Source organism: Pongo pygmaeus, chromosome 16 (assembly GCF_028885625.2).
Source record: "Pongo pygmaeus isolate AG05252 chromosome 16, NHGRI_mPonPyg2-v2.0_pri, whole genome shotgun sequence".
Classification (NCBI taxonomy): Eukaryota; Metazoa; Chordata; class Mammalia; order Primates; family Hominidae; genus Pongo; species Pongo pygmaeus.
Genome location: NC_072389.2, coordinates 81438533 through 81456398, shown reverse-complemented (window position 1 = coordinate 81456398; position 17866 = coordinate 81438533).

Genomic DNA, 17866 nt, shown 5'->3' with positions numbered 1-17866 from the left:
AAAAAAAAAGTCTGGGCATGTGTCTCTCACCTGTAATCCCAGCATTTTGGGAGCCCAAGGCAGGCAGATCACATGAGGTCAGAAGTTTGAGACCAGCCTGGCCAACATAGCGATAACCCATCTCTACTAAAAATACAAAAAAATTAGCCAGGCATGGTAGCAGGCACCTATAATCCCAGCTGCTTGAGAGGCTGAGGGAGGAGAATCACTTGAATCCAGGAGGCAGAGGTTGCAGTGAACTGAGATCGTGCCATTGCACTCCATGTGGGCAACAAGAGTGAAACTTTGTCTCAAAAAAAAAAAAAAAAAAAGCCAGGTGTGTTTATGGGTGCCTATAATCTGAGCTACTTGGGAGGCTGAGGCAGGAGGATCACTTGAACCCAGGAGGTGGAGGTTGCAGTGAACTGAGATCGCACCACTGCACTCCAGCCTGGGCAACAGAGTGAGACTCCATCTCAAAAAAACAAACAAACAAAAAACAGAAAAACAATAAAAACAAACATGTACAACTTGGATAGATCTCAAAGGGCAATTTGCTGAGTAGGAAAAAAAGCCAATCTCAAAAGGCCACATACTGTGTGCTTCCATTTATGCAATGTTCTTTTTTTGTTTGGTTTTTGAGACAAAGTCTCAGTCTGGCCCTATTGGAATGCAGTGGTGTGATCTCAGCTCACTGCAGCCTCTGCCTCCTGGGTTCAAGTGATTCTTATGTCTCAGCCTCCCGAGTAGCTGGGAGTACAGGCATGCACAATCATGGCTGGCTAATTTTTGTATTTTTAGTAGGCACAGGGTTTTGCCATGTTGGCCAGGCTGGTCTTGAACTCCCGGCCTCAACTGATCCACCCACCTTGGCCTCCCAAAGTGCTGGGATTATAGGTGTTAGCCACCATTCCAGGCCTTCATTCATTCATTCATTCATGAGACAGAGTCTCACCCTGTCACTCAGGCTGGACTGCAGTGGCAGGATCACTGTAGCCTCCACCTCCCGGGTTCAAGTGATCCTCCTGCCTCGGCCTTCATGTAGCTGGAACTACAAGCTCGTGCCACCATGCCTGGCTAATTTTTGCATTTTATAATCTTCTTGAAGTGACAAGATTATAAAGACAGAAAGCAGATTAGTGGTTGCCAGGAGTAGGAACAGTGGAGGGGAAGAGCCAGGAATGAGTGCAGAGGAATAGCAGGAGGGGGATTTTCGTGGTGGTGGAACAGTTCTCTATCTTGATTGTAGTGGTGGTTAAAGGAGTCTACATATGTGATAAAATGGCATAGACATGACATTGCTAGATATTGTCCTACATTTATACAAAATAGAACCTTTGGAGGAAACTGAGTGAGGAGTACATGAAACCTCTCTGTACCATCTTTGAAATTTCCTCTGAATCTATATTTCCAAATGAAAGGTTAAAATTTGTAAAGTCGCTTCAGACAAAAATATTAAATAAAAATAATATTGATTCTATGCAGATCTGGCAAACCTTTGACACACTGAATGACTGGCATCTCTAAGCCATCCAATGCACAATTGCCCCTGGCCAGGCTCTGTCCTAGGCTAGGTCACCTGCTGGAAGATAAGACTCTGGACTCTCTCCTGCTTGGCTTTGGGGTAGAGATGCTAGATAAAATATACGATGCCTAGTTAAATTTAGATTTCTGATAGCAAATAATTTTTTAGTAAGTGGCTGGGCACGGTGGCTGATGCCTGTAATCCCAGTACTTTGGGAGGCCGAGGTGGGTGGATCAAGAGGTCAGGAGATCGAGACCATCCTGGCCAACATGGTGAAACCCCATCTCTACTAAAAAAAAAAAAAAATACAAAAAATTAGCCGGGCATGGTGGCAGGCACCTGTAGTCCCAGCTACTCAGGAGGCTGAGACAGGAGAATGGTGTGAACCTGGGAGGTGGTGCTTGCAGTGAGCTGAGATATAGGCAGTGCACTCCAGCCTGGGTGACAGAGTGAGACTCCGTCTAAAAAAAAAAAAAAAAAAAAAAAAAAGTAAGTATGTACCATGCATATTTAGGACATACTTATACTGAAAATTATTTCTCTAAATTCTCTTTTAACCATCTTCACCAAGTATCAATATTTCTCTAAATTCTTTAATGTATGTACATAGTTACTTTAAAGCTCTTGCCTGCTAATTCCAATGTGTGAGCCATTTATGGGTCTGCTTTTTTTTTTTTTTTTTTTTTGAAATGGAGTTTTGCTCTTGTAGCCCAGGCTGGAGTACAATGGTGCCATCTCGGCTTATTGCAACCTCCACTTCCCAGGTTCAAGCAATTCTCCTACCTTAGCCTCCTGAGCAGATGGAATTATTGGCGCATGTTACCACACCCAGCTAATTTTTGTATTTTTAGTAGAGATGGGGTTTCACCATGTTGGCCAGGCTGGTCTTGAACCCCCGACCTCAGGTGATCCACCCACCTCAGCCTCCTAAAGTGTTGGAATTACAGGTGTGAGCCACTGTGCCTGGCCCTGTTTTGTTTGTTTGGTTTTTTTTTTTTGGGACAAGATCTCTGTTGTCCAGGCTGGAGTGCAGTGGCATGATCTCAGTTCAATGCAACCTCTACCTCCCAGGCTCAAGCCATCCTTCCACCTCAGCCTTCCAAGTAGCTGGGACCACAAGCATGTGCCACCAGCAGTTCTGGCTGGTTTCACAGAAGACAATTCTTCCACAGATGGGGTTGGGGGCGGTGATTATGCTATGAAATTGTTCCAGTTCGGATCATCAGGCTTTAGATTCTCATAAAGAGTGTGCAACCTAGATCTCTCGCATGTGCAGTTCACATTAGGGTTCACGCTCCTATGAGAATCTAATGCCTGCTGATCTGACAGGGGGTGGAGCTCAGGCAGTCAAGCTTGTTGCCCACCACTCACCTGCTGTACAGCCTGGTTCCTACCAGGTCACCGACGGGTACAGTCCACAGCCTGGGGGTTATGGGCCCCTGCACACCACCACACCTGACTCATTGTTGAATTTTTAGTAGAGATGGGGTTTTGCCATGTTGCCCAGGTTGGTCTCGAAGTCTTGAGCTCAAGTGATCTACCTGCCTTGGCCTCCCAAGGTGCTAGGATTACAGGCGTGAGCCACCATGCACAGTGGGTCTGTTCGTATTGACTGGTTTTCTCTTAATTTTAGGATATATTTTCTCACTTTTTCACATGTCTAGTAAGTGTTTCTTGATCTGTTGGACGTTGTGAACCTTCATTGTAGAGATGTGGATTATGTTATCCTACTCTAGTGTTGAGTTTTGTTTTGCAGGGAATTAAATTACTGATGAGTTAACTTGATCATGTGTGTCAAGACTACATTTTAGGCTTTGTTAGGGTGAGCTGTTTTTCAGTTTTGCTCTTATTCCCAGGGAATCTTCCTTAATCCCAAGGCATGGCCTTCTAGGCCCTCTGTGAATGTCTGGGATATTCATCAAGATCTGAGATTCCAAGACTGGAGATGCTGGCTGAGCCAGAATTTGGGTGTATCTCCAGCACTCTGTGACCACTGAAATCACTGTTTAGCTTTCAGCTACCCATCGGCTGTTCTGTGCTGGGCCTTGCAGAGTCTCAGTCTGCACATTCATCATTTGGGATTTGGCCAAGGATCTGCAGCGACCTCTATAAGATTTCTGGGGCTGCTTCTCTGCAATTCCATCCTTTCTGATACTCTGCCACACACATTTTAGCAGCCCTGAGTGGCAGTCTCTGTTTCCTTCACCAAACAAGACTGATCCTCTTGGCTTGGACTCTGATTCCTCATGCTGTCATTGAGGGTTTGGAAACTTTCCCCACCAGAAAAATGTAGCAGTCACTTCATGTGATTCCCTTCTCTCAGATTGTACCTGGAACTGCCTATTGCCCAATGTCTGAGGACAATTTCTTCATGTACTTTGTCCAGCTTTGTAGTTGTTTCTGCTGGGAGACTATCATCAACACAGGTACTCCACCATGGCCACAATTTGAAGTATGATTAATATCATATTCATTCTATTCTAAAAGTAGAGAAGACAAAGACCAACAATTCTAAGAAAAATGGAAAAAATATATGAAAGGTCAAGGAAAAAGAAACGCAAATGCCACTGACACACAGGAAAAATGTTTAACTTCACTGATAATAAGAAAGATACAATTTTAGGCAGGGCACAGTGGCTCCCACCTGTAATCCCAGCACTTTGGGAGGCTGAGGTGGGAGGATCACTTGAGGCCACAAGTGGAGGTGGCAGTCAGCTGAGATGACACCACTTGGGGTGACAGAGTGAGATCCTGTCTCAAAAAAAAAAAGATACAGATATAAAGAACATCCTGCAACCTCTACATGTGGCCATGATTGCTAACAGGGACCAGATTAGCCTCCCACCTTGAACAACTAGAAAAATGGAATAAAATATATAAAACAATAGTTTTCAGACATTGGAGAACAGGTTGAGCAGGACTATGATCCCTAACAGAAGATGAATCCTGCAGTGTCCTTGGTTTACTGCTGGAAGCAATTTACAGGCTCCAACACAGGGAGGGGAACCCAAAGTCCAGTGGTCTTGGTGGATTGAGGAGACAGAGATCAGAGCTTGGGAAGGTCTTCAAGGCTGGTAGAATTTGTGAGGTAGAGTACCAGGGAGGAGGTGGGAGAAGAGAGCACGTGAACTCTGGAGAGCTATGGAAGATGCCCTCAAGCCTTTGGCAAAGGGCTGATGTGGACATATGTGAGAAGAAAGTACCCAGGGAAAGAACCACCAGAAAGCAGACTGAAGAATCCCCAGAGCTCGCAACAGGCTAGAGAGAATTCATATTCTTGCTAGTCAGAAAGAAAACACCTCATAATACTTAGGAAATGGAAGGGAAGCTTTAGAAAAGTATTGCCTTAATAGTGGGGCTAAATGAGTACTGGGGTAAAGGCTTCTCTGAAACTGTCCTAACAAAGATAGAAAGCAAGCCTTGAATAGATAGATCCAACTTATTTCAAGTAACTTATCTAGTGCTGGAACAGAGTCCCACACTATTTAAAGGAAAACAAAATCCAGCAATCACAATACAAAAAAACAATGTCTACCAGTCAATAAAACATTGCCAGGCAATGGCCAGGCACAGTGGCTCATGCCTGTAATCCCAGCACTTTGGGAGGCCAAGGCGGGCAGATTGCCTGAGGCCAGGAGTTCAAGGCCAGCCTGGCCAACATGGCTAAATGCTGTCTCTACTAAAAATACAAAAATTAGCCAGGCGTGGTGGTATGCACCTGTAGTCCCAGCTACTTGGGAAGCTGAGACATGAGAATCACTTGAACCTAGGAGATGGGGATTGCAGTTAGGTGAGATCACACCACCACACTCCAGCCTGGGTGACAGAGTAAGATGCTGTCTCAAAAAAACAAACAAAACAGGCAAAATAGGACCTATAACCAGGAGAGAAATAAATTAATGGAAATAGGCCTAGAAATGACAGAGATGATGTAATTAGCAGACAAGGACATTAAAAAACATATTATAAATATGCTCCATATGTTCGAGAAGGCTAGAAAACTCTGATCATGATGAGAAGAGAGAAACCGAAGATATATTGGGGAAAAAAAAACAAAAAAAAAAACACAGGCTGGGTGCAGTGGCTCACACCTGTAATCCCAGCACTTTGGGAGGCTGAGACGCAAGGACTGCTTGAGCCCAGGAGTTCAAGACCAGCCTGGGCAACATAGGGAGACCTATCTTTATAAATAATTTAAAAATTAGCCAGGCATGGTGGCATGCACCTGTAGTCCCAGCTACTCAGGTGGCTGAGGCAGGAGGATCACCTGAGCACAGGAGGTCAAGTTTGCAGTGAGCTGTGATTGTGCCACTGCACTCCAGCCTCAGCAACACAGTGAGACCTTGTCTCAAATAAAACAAAAAGAATTACTAGAGATGAAGAAGTTAACTCTGCAGATACGAGATGAAAAGCAGTTTAAAAAAGTCAGTGAGGCCAGGTGTGGTGGCTCATGCCTGTAATTATCCCAGCACTTTGGGAGGCTGAGGCAGGAGGATTGCCTGAGACCAGGAGTTTGAGACCAGCCTGGGCAACATAGTGAGGCCTCATCTCTATGAAAAACAAACAAACAAAAAAATTTAAAAAAAAAGAATAAATTTCAAAAAATTTAATGAAGACAAAATAAAGACTTTTTTCACACAAAAGCCAGGATAATCACCAGCAGGCCTGCATTCTGAGAAGTGTTAAAATCAGTTCTTTGGTCAGAAGAAAAATGACACTAGATAGAAATTTGGATCTACCTGAAGGAATGAAGACCACTGACATAATAAATACGTGGATAAACAGAAAAGATCCTATTGTCTTCTTTTTTGATATCTAGAAATAATTGAGGCAAAAGTAGTAACATTGTGGGGTTTATAACATGTGGAAGTAAAATGATGACGAGAATGGCACAAGGGACAGGTGGGGAAATGTAAGAATACTATCATTATAAGGTGGCGGTCACAGTTGAGGGAGGTGATAAATCTCTGTGATTCCACCTGGAATACTGCATTGCTCCTGGAAGTGGGAAGAGGGAGTTTCAGAGACTTCCCCCAGGCTCTTCCTACTATTGCGGCTCATACCCACAGGTCAGGGAGTAAAGTGAGAGCTCTGCTAGCTTCTAAGCATACTCATATCAATTGCATATTTAGGGACAGAGAAATGACAACCAGATGGGGCTGCAGCCTCTTCATCCAGGGATCCATTTATTACCTAGACTTCACATGTCCTCAGTCTTACTGGGGAGGGGACATGGTGGCATTGTGGATCTTATGGTGGCACGGTCAGCTCTAATCCTATATGAATGGCCCTCAAACAGTCTGGGTATTCCCTTTTCATCAGCTACAGTTACTTTCGTCAATGACCCCAGATCCCTTTGGAGAAGGATTGAGGTAATAATTAATGAATATCATGTGGTAATGTTGCAGGATCTTTTTCCAAGAATACCCAGCCTCCCCTACAATCCATGAGCTATAGGTCTCAATTGTCTCAGTCTGAAAACTGGCCAGGAAATTGCAATTTTTTGTTGCAGCCTTCTGCATGCCAGATCTTGTTGTTTCCTGAATACAAAAATCAGGAAATATCCTAGGGCTCACACATATAATCCCAACGATTTGGGAGGTCACAGCAGGAGGATTGCTTGAGCTCAGGAGTTAGAGTCCAGTCTAGGTAATATAGCAAGACCTCATCTTGAACTAAAAATTAGAAAAAAAAATAGCCAGGCATGGTGGTGCATGCCTGTAATCCCAGCTACCGGGGAGGCTGAGTTGGATCACTTGAGCCCAGGAGGTTGAGGCTGCAGAGAGCTATGATTGTGCCACTGTACTCCAGACTGGGCTACAGATTAAGATCCTGTCTCAAAAAACAAAACAAAACCACCCTAGTCAACTGCCTATGTAACTCTCCTCTGGAATGCCATCAGTTTTTAGCCAATACAACAGCTCCCTGGAGGTCAAGGCATCCTGGCTATCATTCAAGCCTTCCTACCAATTAAGTTAATTACATCCACCTTGTTGATGATGGTGAAGGGCCACCACCTGGCATCTTCTGTTCTCGCCTTCCACCATTCCCACTGACACCACGAAGCCTGGTCTCATGGCAACATCTCCTCTTGTCGATCCTGGCCTACCAAGGATAGTGCCACTGAGTCTCTCAAAGATTCAGGTGCCCTTCTCACTAGTGCTTCCTTGTTAGCCTAGAGAGGGGAGTTCATGTGAGCCCTCCAAGGGCACATAGTCAAGTGGTGGATTCCAAATCTGCTGGCATATAATGAACCATTCCAACATTCCTACCTCCCTGTACTTTCCGGCTTCTTTGATGCTTTGTGAATGCAGTTCTATAATCTCCACCTAAGTCACTGCAGCAACTGTTCCATCCACATTTCAAGGAGCCACTCCAGCAGTGTATTGGAGCCCCAGGTGTCCTTGCCAAGGCATTAAATCCTGAGAGTGCTCCCAGGTCACTGTATTCTCGTTTATATAGCCTTTAGTGTCCCCCGGTCCAACACCCTTATGTCCACTCCTTCACCTCCTCTCCCAGATTCTGCCAGTACACACTTGGCAGCTCCTGCATTTTTAGCAAAAAAAAAAATCATTCTCCCAGAGCAGACTGTGCTTGTGACCTTGGGCCATGATGAGGAATGACCATAGCCTGGTGTCAATGTGGGGCAGCAGTGATGACACACCTCATCCTGCTGTAAGGCCTTGTTGGAGGCTCTTTGCCAAGTCTCCAGGCAAGGGGCAGCTGCCCTTCTCTTAGCAGGGAAAGGGGGCTACTTCTTTTAGACCGGAGCATTTAGTGGAAACTGGAGGTTCAGAGTTATCAGATGTAACCATTTAAGTTTCCCCATACCAGATATCAGGATCCCATTGCTCCTCTCCCCTCCCCTTCTCTCCCCTCCCCTTCTCTCCCCTCCCCTCCCTTCTTTTCTCTCCTCTTTTATCTCTTTTCTCTTGTTTCTTTTCTCTTATTTCTCTTCTCTTCTTTTTCTTTTCTCTTCTCTTTCTCTGTCTTTTTCTCTCTTTCTTTCTTTTTGAGATGGGATCTCACTCTGTCATCCAGGCTAGATTGTGGTGATGTGATCTTGGCTCACTGCAACCTCTGCCTCCTGGGCCCAAGGGATCCTCCCACCTCAGTCTCCTGGGTAGCTGGGTCCACAGATACATGCTACCACATCTGGCTAATTTTCATATTTTTTATACAGATGGGGTTTCACCATGTTGCCCAGGCTGGTCTTGAACTCCCGGACTCAAGTTATCCTCCTGCCTCAGCCTCCCAAAGTGCTGAGATTACAGGTATGAGCCACTGCACTCACATCTCCTTTTCCTTAAGTAATTCTAAATAAAAACAAGACTAAATCATAAAATTTGTATTTTGGGGGAAATGACAAAACTTCCATGACAGCTGACATTAAAATAGTTTATTTCTAGATTTTCTGCTATGTGTGTGTGTGTGTGTGTGTGCACGCACATGTGCACACCTGTCCTTGTTTGGCGCCCTATGTGTGTACTTGCTGTAGCTACTGGGTCAATCTGCACAATGTCTGGCTGCACAATTTCCAGCAAATGAAAGCTCTACACAACCTAATTTTCAAGCAGTCGAGACTGAAGCAGCAGTCTCTTTCTGGTTTTAATTTGAATTAAACTGCCAGACTGTACTTATATGGGAAACTGACAATTTTCAGCAAGAAATTTCCAGGTGAGGCCTGTCACCCTCCAGTGTAACTCTAGGGCCTGATTGGCAGGGGGACTGGCTTTGGCTGGAGGCTGGGTCAAGAGGGCTCTCCTGGCATGGCACTTTCCCATCCCCAGGAGGGAGCTCTGTTGGGAGCATGAGATGGACCAAGAAAATCCATCCATTAGGAAAGTGGTCATTAGTCTGTCCAGTTTCAGTGGAGGAGGGCACTTGCTCCAATGGCCACTTCTGATGGGGAAACTAGTCAGACATGGGCATTCATGGTCTTTCCCACGTGTGCCCCACCGGGACCCAAACTGGAGGAGTGAAAAGTTCCAGAAGACAGATCAAGAGTGGTGTACATGTCACGACTGCCCAGGCTTGGCCCACCCCACCACCCATCGGTTCTGCCCTCTGGAGCCCTGGGCAGGCTGGCGGAAGCCCTTTTTGTGGTCTGAGTTTTTAGCCAGGATGCCTATGGCTTCCTAACACCCATGTGGGGCAGCCTAGTGTAAAGATCCTGAAAGTAGGAGAACAGCAATTGATCAAGTGAAACCAAGATGTGACTAAAACTATCTCTGATGGCAAAGCTTTGATGACGAAGAGTCTGGCTCATAGAAAGATGGCCCTGAGCATGGCACCTCTGACCAAATCCCTCACTCTGACCTACTGAGTATATGAGCCCAGCCTTGATCACAGTCGGGGCTGGAGGAAGACCTCATGGAGGCCACTCGATAGCTGCACTTCCTGTGTACCTGTCACTGCTGATTCCACCCACACCGTGCTCTGGCCCCGCCAACCCAGCCCAGCCCAGCCCAGCCCTACCATGCCGTGCCATTACAGTCCATGCTCTTTGGATGTGAGTGACAGAAAATTCACTCGAGTTGGCTTAGGCAAGAAGGGAAGTTCGTTGGTCAGTACGTTAGCCATGGGCAGGAAAGGGAACAGTTGGGCCTCAGGAATACCTGGACCCAGAATCATGAGTGCTGTTAGGATTTGCAGGCTCCTTCCCTTGTCTCTGTCTCCATCTCAGTCTGCAGATCAGTTTTGTGTTCTCAGAGCAACTTTCCCCACAAGGTTGAAGTCAGGCTGTTGGCAGCATGCAGCTTCTGTCTTCCTGGCTTTGGCCCCCAAGAAAGGATGGGGCTCCCCTCCATTAGTTCCTATTCAGAAAATTCCAAAAGAAAGTTTCTGCTTGGTCTGATCTGGGTTGGCTGAGTAGCTGGGACTCTAAAACTGCCAAGCTATCTAGTGTCATGTGGTTGAAGTAGGGTGGGGAAATGTATTAGTCAGTTCAGGGTGCCATGCCAAAATACCACAGACTGGGTGGCTTAAACAACAAACATTTATTTCTCACAGTTCTGGAGGCTGGGAAATCCCAGACCAAAGTGCCAGCAAGGTAGATTTCATTCTGAGGCCTCTTCTCTTGGCCTGTAAGTGGCTGCCATATTGTGTGCTCACGTGACCTCTTTTTTGTATTTGTGCAGAGAGAGAGTGAGTGCACTCTCTGGTGTCTTGTCTTATAAGGACACTGATCCTACTGAATCAGGGCCCCACCCTTAGGACCTCATTTGACCTTAATGACTTCCTGAGAGGCCTCATCTCCAAATATAGCCATGTAGAGGGTTAGGGCTTCAACATATGAATTTGGAGGAGACAGAGACACTCAGTCCATGATGGGAAGAAAAACTATTCATGAAAAAAGGGGTGCAGTGGTCAGAAAAGGGGACAGAAAAAATATTCTCCCCATTTCCCCCAATACACCATACACACATGGCCCTGCCATTGCCCCTTCTCCGTAAGGCCACTCCCCACCCCATGATTATTTACCTCCCTCCTATCCTGTTCTCTGGAGCTGCCCCTTCCCCTAAGTTGTCCTGTGGCTTACTGATCACTGCATACAGGTAGGTGTGTGTAAAAGTAGCCAGGGCTGGGGGCCTCCTGGACCATGTGTGTCCTGAGCCCCACCATGGGACTGGGCAGGAAGTGGGTCTCACTTATGTTTCCTGTCCTCAGGCAGAGCCTAGCCCTGGGACATGAGCTCAGTAGGTGCTGCAGCTTTGTTGGATTCACCTCAGACCCCTTTCCCCCCATCCACTTATAAGGTTCTCAGGGCCTTGATACCTCTGTCCTTGGAAGAAAAGAATGTGATTACCCAGCTCACATGAACCTGCTGGTGGCTTCCTGCAATAGAAGCACATAATTTTCTATTTCAAAAGAGTCTATCAAGTGACTAGCACAGTGAATGAAGAAAGACCTACAACAAGGCACATCACTGGGAAATTCCAGAAAACTAAGGATAGAGAGAAAATCCTAAAATCTTCCAGAGAGAAAAGACAGGTCATATGTAAAGAGCCAAGACTCTGCAAGACATGGACTTCTTCCCAAAAACACTGGGAACTAGACAATAATAGACCAATATTTCCCAATGTGAGGAGAAGTTATGCTTAAATTAGAGCATTACATCCAGCCAAACTAGTAATCAGGAGTTGGGGTAGAACAATGACATTCTAAAATGTGTGAGGGTCAGAAAGCTTGGCTTCCATTCACTCTTTCTTGGGAAGCCACTGGAAGATGTGCTGCAACACAATGAGAGAGTAAACCAGGGAACAGAAGATGCACGCAGAAGAGGCAGCAAGGAAATTCACACAATGGTGCAGAGACATGTCAGGATGCCAGCCATGCCACAGACTGAGAGCCAAGTTCAGTTTGGAGCAGAAGGTTGGAAGGCAAGGGAGAGAGGGAAGCCTCCAGGAAAATAATGGGGCTGATAGAGTATCCAGTGTGTCTTAGTTTTTGGATAATTATCACTAGGCATTTGATAGATTGGTTGGAGCATCTGAAAAAATAGGTAGGTAATTGTTAAAAAAAAAAAAAAAAGAAAAAGAAAATGAGGGGTAATAATCTGAAGCAATTATTAACTCCAGGGGAAGAAAGGAAAGAAATGAAACAATTTCAGTGTGGGACTTGGGTTAGGGACAATATTTAGATGGCTACAAGAATGTAAATGCTTTTGATTTCATACGATTGTGATCCAGTCGAATTGGTGAAATGGAGGCAAGGAAATTAAGACCTCATAGGAAGGTAAGCCCTATACTGAGCTATGCCAGTAACTGACAGATACTGAAGAAAACAAATCAAGAAATAGCAACATAAACATTCTTTAGAAATATGATGATAACATACCAGGGGAAGTCACAAAACGAGTTTAAAGTGATGACCTATGGGAATTAGGACTCAAAGGCAAGAAAGGAAAGGGCAGAGGAAATGCTTTTTGATATAAGCCTTTTGTTACCATTTTGTTCTTTTTTTCTTCTTGTTTTACTGAGGATTTCTTGCTCCAGATACCATTTTGTTGTTACCTCTGTGTATCTAGTACTTTGATCAGAATGAAATATAATGTTATAAGTTCTGGAGATCTGTTATACAGCATGATGACTATAGTTAATAATGTATACTTGAAAATTGCTAAGAGTAGATTTTTTGCTTTTATTATTATTATTATTTGAGACAGAGTCTTGCTCTGTCACCCAGGCTGGAGTGCAGTGGCACAATCTCAGCTCACTGTAACCTCTGCCTCCCAGACTCAAGCGATTCTACTGCCTCAGCCTCCCAAGTAGCTGAGACTACAGGCACACACCACCACACCAGGCTAATTTTTTGTGTTTTTAGTACAGATGGGGTTTCACCATGTTAGCCAGGATGGTCTCGATTTCCTGCCTTGGCCTCCCCAAGTGATGGGATTACAGGCATGAGCCACCATGCCCAGCCTGCTTTTATTATTTTTAACCAACACATAATTGTATATACTTATGGGATACAGTATAATATTTTTATACATATATACAATGTGTAATGATCAAATCATAATTAGTATCTCCACCACCTCAAACATTTATCATTTCTTTGTTCTGGGGGCATTCAAAATCCACTCTTCTGGCTATTTAAAAATATATAATAAATTGTCATGAATTATAGTTACCCTATAGTGCTAAAGACACTAGAACTATTCCTCCTATCTAGCTGTACTCTTTGTTTTCTTTTTCTTCCCCAGACAGGGTCTCACTCTGCTCCCTAGGCTGGAGTGAAGTGGTGCAATCACAACTCACTGCAGCTTTGACCTCTTGGACCCAAGTGATCCTCCTACCTAAGCCTCCAGAGTAGCTGGGACCGCAGGTGTGCACCAACATGCCTGGCTAATTTCTAATTTTTTTTGTAGAGATTGGATCTCCTATATTGTGCAGCCTGGTCTCAAACTTCTGGGCTCAAGTGAGCCTCCCAAAGTGCTAGGATTATAGGTGTGAGCCACTGCACTCAGCCATGTACTCTTGTATCTGTTAACCTGTTAGCCAACCTTTGGCTACTTTCTCCCCCTTACCCTTCCTCACCTCTAGTAAACACTATTCCAAGTAAATACATCTTAAATGTTCTTACCACAAAAAAAGTATGTGAGGTGATTAAAATGTTAATTAACTCATTTTAATCATTTCACAATGTATGCATATATCACATTGAACACTGTCAATATACACAATTTTTCTTTGTCAATTATACTTTAATAAAGATAGGGGAAGAATTGAATATACTGTTAAAACAAAAAACAACTGCAAAACCTAAAGAAAATTAATGATCTAGTCCAAACCAGCCTTTTACCAATGAGGTCACTGAAGTGCAGAGAGGTGAACTGACTCGTCTCATATTACACAGCAAGTCACTGGCAGAGCTTGACCTGAAACCCAAAGCCCAGTGTTTCCTATTACCTCCAGGTCCTTCAGTCCACCCCTCCCGGGGCTCTGCCTTGGGAATTGGTATTGGTGACAAAGGGAATAGAGAGGAACATGCATAGAGCTCTCCATTTAGATTGACATATTCACACTGTGCCAGGGCATCAGCAAGAAACAGTGCAAGCTCCAAGAGTGCTCACCCCAACCCTTTTCCCCCTCCCCATCCTCTCTCATAAGCAACTTCTGCTAAAAGGTCTGAGAAGATAAGGGAATCTCAGATGACTCTCACTAGGGTGTAAGTGACTCCCACCATGATTTTTATTTTATCAAGACATAACTCTAAAAACAGTTTGATGGATAGTGTGCCAGGCAGTAGGATGAAGACAGATAGGGAAACTGCCTGGGGTCATGAAGAAGGTGGAGGCACTGAGGCCCTGAGTGATTTTATAAAGAGCACCTTAGCAAATGTCCAGCACTATGGGTTCTTACCTTCACTCAGGACCCACAAGGCCCCACGTTCTGACAGATTTTATCAGAAAAATTGCACTCAGTCATGTTTCATTCATTTTCCTTGGAGAGTTCCCAGGTTACATAGAACTGAGATAATCTCCCACCTCACCGCCACTCCCACGAAGACACTCCATGTTTCTGTTTGCAATACGGTCTTATGTGGATCAATATTAGATTTTCATGGTGCTCTTTGCATTTTGCAACTATTGCTCAAGCTGGAGACCGAAAAAGAGCCCTAGCTTTAGAGTCAAAGGCCCCTGGGTTCCAGTTTCAGCTGAGAGACTGTGAGCACATCACTAGCCCACTCTGATCCTGTCTCCTAGTAGTATAATCACCTATTTCCCATCAATTATGAGGCTGGAGAGAAAAGTGCCCACTCTGTGTCCAGTACGCAGTAGGAGCTTAGTAAGCTTAAGCTCTCTTGCTTCCTCACTATCCTAAAGTGTTAGCGGAAAGACGAGAGATGTGGGGAACAGCACCTGACGGTCTTTTTGCCAAGTCCAAGGCTGTCCACGTTCGGGGTGGGGAGAAGCAGTTCCCCCACATAACCTGTAGGTGGCACCAGAGCAGCGCAGGAGCCGAGGGTTCAGCTCCAGCCTTCCTGGAAACCCGCGCAGGGCGGAATAGGGCGAGGCAGAGGTGGTGCACACCGCTCAGATGGGCAGCGACAGGAGTGTGGCTGTGGATGAGTCCATACTGTTTAAAATGGACACATGGGTCTTCTGGCTAATATCCTCTCTTTGGTAGGGTGATCATATGCTTTAGCATCCAAATCCAGACACTTCGGAGAGTGAAAAGGGGCACTATAATAATTGCACCAGGACAGCAGACATAACCTGAGCTGTACCTTACAAACCAGAACATATGGTCACCATACCCTCCGGTCAATTTTTCTTCCTTGTTTCCATTCTTTTAATTGTTTTTCTTTTTAAACACACAGCATTCTCTTTCTCGAAGCACCACTGTCTTTGAAAATGCCCTTGCCTTCGGGATATTTTCGACCATGTTTATGTCTGAACATTTTAGCATCTTTAGTCTGAACAGTTTCTCTGAACACATCTCAAAGGCTGGTTTTAGCTTCCAGTCAGAAGACTCTATTCCTGGCTTACCATCCCCATGACTCAAGAATTAAAGGTGTCAGAGGTGGAACAGTGGCCCTTATCTTAACTTTGGTGCCTCTTTGCCAAATTTATTCCTGTAAATTTTTTTTTTTTTTTGAGATGGAGTCTCGCTCTGTCACCCAGGCTGCAGTGCAGTGGTGCAATCTCGGCTCACTGCAACCTCCGCCTTACAGGTTCGAGTGATCCTCCTTCCTCAGCCTCCCAAGTAGCTGGTACTGTAGGCGCCCATCACCACGCCTGGCTACATTTTTTTTTCTTTTCTTTTCTTTTTTTTTTAAGACGGAATCTCACTCTGGCCGCCCAGGCTAGAGTGCAGTGGTGCAATCTCGGCTCGCTGCAACCTCCACCTCCTGGGTTCAAGCAATTCTCCTGCCTCAGCCTCCTGAGTAGCTGGGACTACAGGTGCCCGCCACCATGCCTGGCTAATTTTTGTGTTTTTAGCAGAGACAGGATTTCACCACTTTGGCCAGGCTCGTCAGAAACTCCTGACCTCTCCAACCGCCTCAGCCTCCCAAAGTGCTGGGATTACAGGCGTGAGCCACCGCACCCAGCCCTGTTTCTGTAATTTTGTTCTGAGTGTTCGTGTCCATCATCTATTTGAATTTACGTATGTTGATTTATTGAATTGCAAGTAGAGAAGTCCCATTAAGCACGATTTTTATATTTCCAAGATTACTCCATTCAACTCCAAATTAGCATGCCATTTATCCCCTTGTTTCTGAACGTCTTCACTTAATAGTCTCATGAACATCCATCCATTGCAAAACGGACTCGAACTGTTCTCACTCCCATTTTTAGTTGATTCATTGCTATCCAAGTAATGATTTCTCTGGGGGAGTCATTAGTAGACAATTGTTCTTTTAAATTTATTTTTATATTTGGATCCTGCTAGTTAATATCTCTCATTCTGTCATTCTCACATTGCAACAAACGACCATGGGTTTCTGTCTCAACCTAAAATCTAGGTTAGAAATTTGGTTTTATCTGAATAAGGTATTAACAGATAATGTGAGAAAAAATTTAATTTACTGAAACTTCTCAGCTAATAATGACACTCATGGTCACAAATATGTATGTAAGCAAGCAGAAAATTGAGCTGTAAATATGCAAACTCTTAAAATATTATGTTTAGAGACAAGATTTTCCTTTTTTTCTTTTTAGTAAAGTATATTTGCTATGGTTGGAATGATTGTGTCTCCTTTAAAATTCATATTGGAACTTAAACCCCAATGTGATAGAATTAAGAGGTGGAGTCTTTAGGAGATGACTAAGCTGTAAGGGAGGAGCCCCCTCATGAATGGGATTAGTGACCTTATGAAAGGGCTTGAGGGAGCTACCTAGCTTGGTTTTCTTCTTTTGTTTTTCTGTCTTTTCCATCATGTTAGGACATACTGTTCAAGTTGCCATCCTAGAAGCAGAGAGCAGCCCTCACTAGACTACACACCTGCTGGCACCTTGATCTTGGACTTCCCAGCCACCAGAACAGTTAGAAATAAATTTTTATTCTTTACCTATTACCCAGTCTCATATATTTCATTATAGCAGCACAAATGGACTAAGACAGTATCTTACATACAGTGAGGTGCATATACCTTAAGTTACAACTCTATATTTTTTTTGTTTTTGAGATGGAGTCTCTCTCCATTTCCCAGACTGGAGTGCAGTGACTCGATCTTGGCTCAGTGAAAACTCCGCCTCCTGCATTCAAGCAATTCTCCTGCCTCAGCCTCCCGAGTAGCTGGCATTACAGGCGCCTACCACCACGCCTGGCTAATTTTTGTATGGTAGTAGAGATAGGGTTTCACCATGTTGGCCAGGCTATTCTTGAACTCCTGACCTCAAGTAATCTGCCTGCCTCAGCCTCCCATGCTGCTGGGATTACAGGTGTGAGCCACTGCATCTGGCCAACTCCATAGTATTTACATATGTGCACATTCATGTAACCACCACTCAGCTCAAGATACAGATGTTCCCAACAACACAGAGGGCTCCCTCTTGCCCCTACTCAGTTGCTGTCCCCTCAAAGTTAACCGGGATCCTGACCTCTGTCACCATGGATTAGTTTTGCCTGTTCTTCAACTTCATATACATGGAATCATTCAGTATGTGCACATTTGTGGCTGGCTTCTTTCATTCAACATAATCCTGTGAGATTTAGCCATGTTTTGGGTACTGGGAGTTGTTTATTTTTCTGGTTGTGTAGTTTTCCATATTTCATTTATTAACCTTCTATTTTTGTCTCTAACTCAGTGTCTTGTGGGGTCTATTGGTCCTTTTTAGCTAGATCGATATTAAGCATCTTCTTATCAATGGAGCTTAGGACACTTTTAGAAAGCAAAAGCCTAATAAACCCA